The sequence below is a fragment of the Hemitrygon akajei genome, chromosome 10 (genome assembly GCF_048418815.1).
Source record: "Hemitrygon akajei chromosome 10, sHemAka1.3, whole genome shotgun sequence".
NCBI classification, from domain to species: Eukaryota; Metazoa; Chordata; class Chondrichthyes; order Myliobatiformes; family Dasyatidae; genus Hemitrygon; species Hemitrygon akajei.
In genome coordinates, this window is record NC_133133.1 from 111,333,631 (window position 1) to 111,341,671 (window position 8,041).

General features: G+C 40.4%; 1 non-coding gene across 1 annotated transcript; it reads left to right on the forward strand.

Moving 5' to 3' along the window:
- Positions 1–1,138: 1,138 nt before the first annotated feature.
- Positions 1,139–1,210, forward strand: trnad-guc (transfer RNA aspartic acid (anticodon GUC)). The gene has a single exon. It is a non-coding gene; the product is annotated as a tRNA-Asp (tRNA).
- Positions 1,211–8,041: the final 6,831 nt, after the last annotated feature.

Consider the following 8,041-nt stretch of genomic DNA (forward strand, 5'->3'; position numbering starts at 1 on the left):
TGGATTTCTAGCATCTACAGATTTTCTCTTGTTTTTGAGAAGGAAGTGATTAAGTTAGAGAGGGTATGCAGAAAGAAAGTCTGAGGATGTTGCCCTGATTCAAAGATGAGTTATAAGCAGACACTAGATAGGCTGGGCCTTTATCCTCTGGACCATAGGAGGTTGAGGTATGACTTTATAGAGGTATATACAATCATAAGAGCATAGGTAAGGTGGCCACCACCTTTTATTAAGGTAGGGGACTCCAAAACTGCAGGGCTAGAACTTTAAGGTGAGAGGTGAAAGATTTGAAGGGGACCTGTGTGGCATGTTTTTTCCCCCCACACAGATGGTGGTGGGTATATGGAGTAAGCATTTAAAACATTTGGATTTCGGCTGTTGTAAATAAAATAAGTGATAGTCGAGATTGGAATCATGACTATGAGAGCAAAGCGGATAGGGTAGGGTTAAGGAAAGGAAAGGGCTGTGAGTCATTACACTCAAATCAGTGGTTTTTGGAGGTAGCGTGGTTGATTTTTCATGGTAGCAAGTCTGTTCCAAAGACTTGCTGATGAGAGTGAAGCATTTCTGGGGGTGTTCACCTGGATTGTGCAATTTGTAACTATTTTCTTTGAGGATATCTTAGACTTAATTCCTACTATTTTACGATTGTGGGATCTAATCTGTGATGTTATCTGAGCCCCAATATTCTGCAAGCAATTTCTGTGGGGAAGATATCAGTCAATTAATTATAAGACCTTTTGATTATTTTAAATAATATAAACTGCAAAGAATCAACACTCAGATTCAACTCAATATTTAATTAAAATACTGACAAGAGACTGCAGATGTTGGAATAAATAACTTATTTTATCTGCCGATTAAACGGATTTACTTCTATTTTGATAATTAATTAAATTTTCCTGGAGTTCATTGCTGGCTTAACAATGTTCAACAAAAACAAGAATTCGTCCTACCTCAAGCACTTCAGCATGAAGAACTTCGATCTAACAGCCCGCCCACGAGTTGAAAGGCTGCTTACAGCAAAAAAATTATCAGTGATTTGATCTATTGAGTATATCAAAACAAAATGAAAAACTATTTCATACGCTATATAAATCTAGTTTATATAGCGTTTGATGCCAGTTTGATAATCAGTTCCTCGTTAGTATAGTGGTTAGTATCCCCGCCTGTCACGCGGGAGACCGGGGTTCAATTCCCCGACGGGGAGTTCTGATTGATTGTTTTTAAAATAATGAGATTTCCTGTTTATTTACGAACTGGATGTTGAGAAGTCCTTAGTAAAGTTTACATCACAACTATTTATGGTCAATTTCATTTTTCTGAAACGGAGGTTAATGGTAGACACTATCACGCAAAGTCTAACGACCTCTTGCATTCATTGTTAGTTATCTACAACTGTTGCGTTCCGTGAAAATTTACAATTGATCCTAAATTTGAAACAAATTTGAAACAAATTTGGCTATACCTATGCACATTTTCCCATTCGCAGCTGCTTTGTATTTAGAGCCGAGGGTGTACAAGTGTGGTTCCGAGGAAAATAGGCAAGGTTGGTGTTGTTTACTTGGGAACAAAAGACACATGATGAAGTTTGAATAGAGTTATATAAAGTTATAAGTTCAGACAAGGGTGAACAGAAATAATGTATTTCCCTTTGCAGAAAGGCTGGAAGGGGTCAGCATGCATTGATGGGACTAAGTGGGAGAAGGAATTAAGTGGGATAGGTCATACAAATTAGGGTGTCTGGACGAAAGTATGCTGGATATAGAAACCTTTATCACACTTGGTAAAATGTATCTAGATAATCACTTGAAGAGGCTTTTAATAATCTGGAAGTTGATCAGAAGTTAGAAAGTCAAGTTTGTTTTATCTATTTTTGGCCAGCATTGACGTGTTGGGGTGAATGGCCTCCTACATTCTAAATGAGAATGATTCATCTTTGCACTTCAGCAAATGAACAATACAGCGTTTTTTAAAAAATCACATAGTAACTTGAAAAAAAAGTTCAATATAGGACAACAGCAGCTTAACACAATTACTGCAACCAAGCTAATTTCTCTTAAAATCCAATATTTAAAATTGACATAAGGGAACAGGGCCAGCCTGGGCTGACAGAGACAAGTGAATTACCATGCTGGTAATGTTATTGTGATCAAAGCTCTGCAAAGCAGAATGGTACATCATCTTAAAAGAGAAATTCACAGAATAGTGCAGCTTCATATTATGAGAATGGATATGTTGTAGGGTTCCAACAATAATCAAAGAAATGTACAGAAACACAAAATGTTAAAGTAACTCAGCAGGTCATGCAGCATCTATGGCAATGAATAAACAGTCGATATTTCAGGCAGAGACCCCTTCTTCAGGAATGTACAACACAAGAAGGCTCCCTTTCCAATCAGGTCCGCACTCAAGATTAAAAAGGTAGAACTTTAGGGCAGTTTTTCAGAGTTGAACTGCAACCAATCACTACGTGGGATTCATTAGAAGGGGCGAATAAAAATCAAATCAAATCAAGTTTAATTATCATTTAAAACATACATAGATACTGCTGAATGAGACAGCATTCCTCGGGGCCCAGGGTGCAAAATATTCAAAATAGCAAGCAAACATTCAAAAATAGTGAGTAACATAATTCAAAATATCGAGCAATGAAGCATATTCTGGGAATGAAAGGGTTTTCATATGAGGAACGTTATTAGCTCTGGGTCTGTACTTTGTGGTATTTAGAAGGAGGAGAGGGGATCTTATTGAAACTTTTCAAGTATTGAAAGGCCTAAATAGAGTAGATGTGGAAAGGATGGCTGAAAGACGGCCATAGTTGGGAGCATAACATCAAAGGATATACTTTGTATTGAAAGGACAGGCAGGAAGGCCAAGGCAGTGGTGTGGCTCTGTTGGTAAGTGATGGAATTACATCTTTAGAAAGAGGTGACATAGGGTCAGAGAACGTTGAATCTTTGTGGGTGGAATTAAGAAACTGCAAGGGAGAAAATACTGGGAACATAATGACCTCCAAATAGTAACCAAGATGTGGGGTTGAGATTGCAAAGGGAGCTGGAAAAGGCATGTAACAAAGGTAATGACACAATTGTAATGGGGGACTTCAATATGCAAGGGGATTGGGAAAATCAAGTTGGTGTTGGATTGCAAGTGAAAGAATGTGTTGAATGCCTACGAGATGGCTTTTTAGAGCAGCTTGTTCTTAAGCTAACTCGTGGAAAGGCTTTCTTAGATTGGGTGTTGTGTAATAACTCAGATCTTTATTAGGGAGCTTAACGTAAAGGAACCCTTGGGAGACAGTGATCATAATATGATTGAATTCATTCTGCATTTTGAGAGGGAGAAGTATAAGTCACATGTATCAGTACCGCAATGGAATAAAGGGAATTACAGAGGCATGAGAGAGAAGCTTGCCTGGCTGGATTGGAGGAAGATCCTGGTGGGGATGACGGCAGAGCCGAGATAGGTGAAGTTTCTGGGAATAGTTCACAAGGCGCAGGATAGATATGTCCCACAGAGGAAGAAGTTCTCAAATAGCAGGGGCAGGGAACCGTGGCTGACAAAGGAAGTTAAAGACTGCAAAAAAGCCAAGGAAAGGGCATATAAGGTAGCAAAAGTGAGTGGGAAGTTGAATGATTGGAAACTTTTAAAATCCAGCAAAAGCCAACTGAAAAAGCTAAAAAGGGAAAAGATGAAATATGAGGGCGGACTAACCAATAATATAAAGCAGGGTAAGTTTTTTCAGTTATATAAAAAGTGAAAGGGAGGTGAGAGTTGATATTGAACCAATGGAAAATGATACTGGTGAGGAGGTAATGGGGGACAAAGAACTTAATGAGTACTTTGCATCTGCCTTCACTGTGGAAGGCACTAGCAATGTGCCAGAGGTCTGTGGGTGTTAGTGAGCAAGAGGGAGTGCCATTGCTATTACAAAGGAAAAAGTGCTAGGCAAACTCAAAGGTCTTAAGGTGGATAAGTCACCTGGACCAGATGGACTACATCCCAGAGTTCTGAGAGGAGTTGCTGAAGAGATAGCAGATGTATTGTTTATGATCTTTCAAGAATCACTCGATTCTGGCAAGGTCCCAGATAACTGGAAGATTGCAAATGTCACTCCACTCTTTAAAAAGGGAGGAAGGCAAAGAAAGGAAATTATAGGCCATAAAGCCTAACCTCAGAGGTTGAGAAAGTGTTGGAGTCTATTGTTAAGGATGAGGTTTTGGAATACTTGGAGAGTAATGATAAAATAATTCAAAGTTAGCACGGTTTTTGTAAAGGAAAATCTTGCTTGGCGAATCTTTTAGAATTCTTTGAGGAAGTACCAAGCAGGTGGACAAAGAAGAGGCAGTGGATGTCATTTACTTGGATTTTCAGAAGGCACTTGATAAGGTGCCACACACATGGCTGCTTAACAAGATAAAATCCTATGGTGTTAAAGGAAAAATACTGGAATAGGTAGAGGAATGGCTGACAGGCAGGAGGCAGTGAGTAGGAATAAAAGGGGCCTTTTCTGGTGACGTGGTGTTCCTCAGGGGTCAGTATTGGGACCACTACATTTCACATTGTTTGTCAATGATTTGGATAATAAAATTGATGGCTTTGTGGCAAAGTTTGCGGATGATATGAAGACAGCTGAAGGGGTAAGTAGTGCTGAGGAAGCAATGCGATTCCAGCAGGATTTTGACAAATTGGAAGAATGGACAAAAAAGTGGCAGATGGAATACAGTGTTGCGAAATGTATGATAATGCATTTTGATAAAAGGAACAATAGTGCGGACTATTATCTAAATGGAGAGAAGGTTAAAACATCAGAGGTGCAAAGGGACTTCGGAGTCCTTGTGCAAGATTCCCAGAAGGTTAATTTATAGGTTGGGTCTGTGGTAAAGAAGGCAAATGCAATGTTGCCACTTATTTCAAGGGGAATAGAATATAAAAGCAAGGAGATAATCCTGAGCCTTTATAAGACACTGGTCAGGCTGCATTTACAGTATTATCAAGAGTTTTGGGCCCCATATCTCAGAAAGGATTGAAGAGATTCCAGAGGAGAGTCACAAGGATTATTCTGGGAATGAAGGAGTTAACATATGAGGAGCATTTGGCAGCTTTGAGCCTGTACTCACTGGAGTTTAGAAGAATGTGGGGGGATCTCATTGAAACCTACCGAATGTTGAAAGGACTAGATAAGGTGGATATGGAGAGGATGTTTCCTGTGATGGAGGTATCCAGAACTAGAAGGCACAGCCTCAAAATTGAGGGGTAACCTTTTAGAACAGAGGTAAGGAGGACCTTTTTTAACCAGAGAGTAGTGAATCTGTGGAATGCTCTGCCACAAACTGCGGTGGAGACTAAGTCCGTAGGTATATTTAAGGCGGAAGTTGATCATTTCCTGATTGGTCAGGGCACCAAATGGCTTATTTCTGCTCCTGTGTGTTATCGTGTTATGGATGTTTTCCATGGTGGTCCTCAGGATAGAGGGGTGTCCATTTAAAACAGATGTAGAAAAATTTCTTTAGCCAATGGGTGGTGAATTTGTGGAATTTATTACCACAGGCAGAGCTTGATAGGTTCTTGACTGGACACGGCATCAAAGGCAAGGTAAAATATTTGGTAAGTTACTATTCTTGTTCTTAATTCTTCATTCCTCATCTATAGGGCATAGTAGTGTACTGAGAATGTTCTAGGGGCAGTGTTCTGTACTGTGTGAGAGATGCATGACTTCTGGGAGACCTCTGGTCTCCTGGATAAGCACATCTGCACCAGATGCTACAGCTCCTGAGAGAACATCACAAGGAACAGGAGCTGCAGCTCAGTGACTTTTGACTCATACAGGAGAATGAGGAGATGATAGATAGGAGTTACAGGGAGGTAGTCACCCCTTGGCTGTAGGACACAGGTAACTGCCTGTGCAGAGTACCCCTGTGGGTATATGTCTATTAGGTTCTCAGTCAATCAGGTCACTGTATGTCAAGCAGTAGTAAATTAAGGCAACTGGATCTGCTGTGTTGTCTAGGAGACATTTTGCCACTCATCCAAGAGGCTTCTTCTGTTCTGATCCATGGTGGGTAGTTTTCCAGCACAGTGACTCAAAAATTTCTATAGTTGTTTCGTGGAGAGCATTCTGACAGGCGGCATCACTGTCTGGTATGGAGAGGATACTGCACAGGACCAAAAGAAGCTGCAGAAGGTTGTAAATCTAGTCAGCTCCATCTTGGACACTAGCCTACAAAGTACCCAGGACATCTTTAGGGAGCGGTGTCTCAGAAAGGCAGCATCCATTATTAAAGACCTTCAGCACCCAGGGCATGCCCTTTTCTTACTGTTACCATCAGGTAGGAGGTACAGAAGCCCGAAGGCACACACCCAGCGATTCAGGAACAGCTTCTTCCCTTCTGCCATCCGATTCCTAAATGGACATTGAACCCTTTGACACTACCTCACTTTTTTCCAATATATATTATTTCTGCTTTTTGCACATTTTTGATCATCTATTCAATATATGGAATTGATTTACTTGTTTATTTATTATTATGTTTTATTTTATTTTTTCTCTCTCTCTGCTAGATTATGTATTGCATTGAACTGCTGCTAATAAATTAACAAATTTCATGTCACATGCCAGTGATAATAAACCTAATTCTGATTCTAAACTCTGTGAGTTGTTTAAAGCCACCTATCAATTACAGTACTTACAATGCAGTCTTAACATCTCTACACAATAGTTTACACCTCCATTCATGTAAAGATAAGATTAATGACCCTCTCATTACCTTTACAACTCTTAACGGCACTCATGTGATTGGCATATCTTTAAATAACTCACAGAGTTTATAAGCCAGAAAATTACCCACCATGGATCAAAACTGAAGAATCTCTTGGATGAGTGGTGAAACGGCTTCTAGACAACACAGCAAGTCCAGTTGCCCTGTCGGTAAACCACTTTAGATACTGTTGAGGGGTCAACCTACTGGGAAGAGCCACAGTGACTCGGTCTCTGGCACTGTTTCTGATGCTATTGCGCAGAAGAGAAGAGAGGTAAAGGAAACTGCAGTGGTGATAGTGTAGGGTGATGTAATTGGAAAAAATGTATATTATTCACAACCACCGATGTTGAGTTGGGGTTTCATTTTAAGAGGCTGGTCTGAAGTGATGATGATAAGGTTATAAGGTATAAGGTTTTTGTGTTTAGGTTTTGGAGTTCAATAAAATGTGTTATGGGTTTTGTTAAACATAAAACACCACTTTTCAGTTTATCTGCAAAAAATCAACATTGGTGACCCCGATGCTGTAGGACAATTCTAGTGTTATTGAACATGTCAGCCAATGCAGTTGCTTTGAAGCTGCCGGAGTTTTGAGAACAAAATGCTATCACTTGGTTTGTACAAGCTGAGGCCCAGTTCACTCCGAGAGAAATCTGTGCTGATGGCACCAGATTCTACTATATGGTAGCATTGCTCAGTAATTCCATGACTGCAAGAGTTGTGAGTCTGCTGGAACACCCATCTGAACACAGTAAATACTGATTGCTGAAACTTGCCTTTTACAGACTTTAGGACTATCAGTGTCTGTGTGCGCCAAGCAGTTGCTCTACTTGCCCAGCCTCTGCGATGGTAAGCCATCAGATTTAATGGACCACATCCTGGGAAATCACCATCCTGCTTTTATTTTTAAAGAACTCTTCTTGTAGCAAATATGTGATCAAGTTCATTTAGCCCTCATTAATGCACCTGAGATGAACTCTAAGGAGCCTGCTAAAATGGCTGATAGTCTACACTAAGCCAGGCAGTGGTGCGTCATTCCTTCTCCTTTTACTGCCTCGATAAGCCCAGTCAGTAAGGTACCCAATATAAGGATGCCAGTGCCTTTGAAATAGATGACACTAGACTTGTGTTTTTACCACGTTCACTGTGGTATGAATGCTAGGAAGTGCCAACCAGCTTGCAGCTTCGACAGTGCCAGTACATCAGGCCATCAGAGGTCTGTGAACACCTTGGGCTTCAGCTGCCAGGGTCGTCTGCTGTTTATTATGGACACCCTTTCA